Source organism: Amblyomma americanum, chromosome 8 (assembly GCF_052857255.1).
Source record: "Amblyomma americanum isolate KBUSLIRL-KWMA chromosome 8, ASM5285725v1, whole genome shotgun sequence".
In the NCBI taxonomy this organism is placed as follows: domain Eukaryota; kingdom Metazoa; phylum Arthropoda; class Arachnida; order Ixodida; family Ixodidae; genus Amblyomma; species Amblyomma americanum.
Window position 1 is genome coordinate 90,317,244 of NC_135504.1, and position 2,775 is coordinate 90,320,018.

At 50.1% G+C, this 2,775-nt stretch overlaps 1 pseudogene; it reads left to right on the top strand.

Moving 5' to 3' along the window:
* The first annotated feature begins 1,083 nt into the window (after positions 1-1,083).
* Positions 1,084-2,049, top strand: LOC144102602 (uncharacterized; annotated as a pseudogene).
* Positions 2,050-2,775: the final 726 nt, after the last annotated feature.

Consider the following 2,775-nt stretch of genomic DNA (forward strand, 5'->3'; position numbering starts at 1 on the left):
GGCGGGCCTTGCTCTGAGGGAACAAAGGAACGACACACTGGCTGACACAAACAGGCATTTATTGCTACAGAAACAATAACGCCAGCTAGCAACAAGGTACGCTAATGAATCGAGGTCGTCCGACTCACCAGCAAGGTTCCGAGCGAATGTTCACCCGCGCTAGGGCAAGGGATATATACTCCGCAGGCCGGACGGGACGAGTACGGGAGCCTGTCTCCCCGTCGCATCCTCGCCCCGCCGGCGAAGAGCGTAGCCGCGAGCGACACGTCCGCCGCGCCGACGATCCCAGCCGAAGCCCCCATGACCCTTCTCCCGCGCGCGGGTTTGGCTGTCTCCCACGCAGCGATGCTGGCGCCCTCTCTTGCCAGTTAATGCAACTGACAAGGGAATGCGCTCAGCCTCGAGGTGAGACTGCCGCTGCACGGTCCCTCGCGGGAAAGCAAACTCAGGGGGCTGGGCAGGTCCCCACACTACGCAGACGATTTTTCAATCTGGGTGACAAGGGGATCTTTAGGAGAAAAACAAGACCTTCTGCGAGCAGTAGACACGGTCAACGCACACGCCCAACACTGCGGACTTTCATCCTCCCCTGAAAAATCTGAAGTGCTCAGAATCTACAGATAATGGAAAGATCGCAAAAATCTATTGATATCTACATAGGAAATACGAAGTTTCAAGAAATATCTAAAGTAAAAATCCTTGGCATGAGGATACAGAGTAACCGTCGAATAGATCCCACAATCAGACTGCTAACAGACCATAGCACAGACCATAGCACGTATCAGACCATAGCACATATCATAAGAATGATTGCCGGAATTTCCAACAGCAGACGAGGTGTGAAGGAAAACGACACATCCAAGCTAGTACAAGCCCTCGTGATCAGTAGGACATTATACAGCATCCCCTACCAAACACAGCTAGAGCAAGAAAAGGAACAATTAGAAAATTCGTAGGGAAGCCTAAAAATGCGCCCTCGGACTGCCGGTCAACACTTCGGCGGAGAAATTTCTTAAACTGGGCATAAACAACACAGTGCAAGAAAATATCGAGGGCTATCTTCTCACGGAGAAAACCAGACTCATGCTGTACCGAACGAGCATAAACACGCTTTGTTTACGCGGCATAAGGGATGCTTTGAGACAAATCAACAACACAGCGAGCACACCGAATGAAGTCCAAGGGATCATTGAGGTCAGCCCTGGTCCGGGAAACAAGAATTCAGATATACACGAGGCAAGAAGAAAGGCAAGATCGGAAGCCTACGAAAGAAGCTTAGCCAGGAAAAAACGCATATAATACGTTCGCGCAACCACATACAAAAAACGATACTGCTCGGTAGCCAGCGTGGTGGATCACCAGCTCAGAGAAATCATCCGCGCTTCGATCAAAAGCAACAACACCCTTGAGGCTGAGGAAGGAGCCGTCACACTCGCCATCACCCAGGGTGGGAAGCCTCATGCATACATAATTACCGACTCGCAAGAGGCATTCAGAGGGTAAAGCAGTGGACGCATATCCACCGCGGCCATCCGCCTACTCAAGGCGAGAACAATCGCTTTTACGACATGCTTCATCACGTGGACACGAGGCCATGAGGCTGTCAAAGAAAACCAACGTGCGGACGGCAACGCCCGAGCATACGCCCACCGAGAGGCGCACACGGAAGGGAACTGGACGCAGTCACTAGACGGTATAGAGCCACCTTGGAACACCAAAGAGCCCTCACGAGGACCTACCTCCTCCCTACAAAAACCTTAGTAGTGTGAAGTCGATTGCCTGAAGACAACTGCAGACTAATACATACCCCGATCTCGGTTTACTAATAAAAATCTACCCTTCTATTTTTGACAGCAAATGCCCGCTCCGCGGGGAACATTCATTGTTTTATCACGTTACATGGGCCAGTAAGAAAACGCAGGTAGCACCAATAAACACACAACACACGAGCAGTGGAAGGCAGGGCCGTCCTGCTCGAAGCCTGAATAACAACACAAGCTGATCGACAAGCCTCGCAAGAATTCAAAGGCCACTGTGGCCCTGAGCTGAAAATAAAGTTTTTCAGTTTTTCATTCATTTATTCCCGGGTGCGAATCCGGCCGCGCAGGCCGCGTTTTGGTGAAGCCGAAAAGCAAAGGCGCCCGTGTGCTGTGCGATGTCAGTGCAGGTTAATGATCTCCAGGTGGTCGAATTTATTCAGGAGCTCTCCAGTACGGGCTTTCTTTACCTCTTTCTTCTTTGAATTCTACCTTCCTTCTTTCCCTTACGCCGTGGTTCGGGTGTCCCAATACTTTGGGACAATTATTGCACCATTTCTTTTTATTGAAAACCAATTTCTGATTTTCAAGTATATGGAATGTCACGAACCAATAAAAACATCAATACAAGTAAATTATAATTAACCTCAACAAGCGTTATCTAACCTAAACCGACCCGCCGTGGCAATTCAGTACTTAGCGCGCTCGGCTACTGAGCCGGAGCACCCGGTTTCGAAACGACAGTGGCGGCCACGATTCAATGAAGGCGTAACGCAAAGGCGCCCGTCTGCTGTGCGATGTCATTGGAAGTTAAAGATCCCCAGGTGGTCGCAAGTATTCCGGAGCCCTCCACTACGGCACCTCTTTCTTCCTTTCTTTTTTCAGTCCCTCCTTTATCGCTTCCCTTACAGCGCGGTTCAGGTTTCCGCCTAGATGTGAGACAGATTCTCCGCCATTTCCTTTTCCCAAAAAAACAATTTCCAATATAACCAGAGAGACAGGGGTAATTGGATGGATA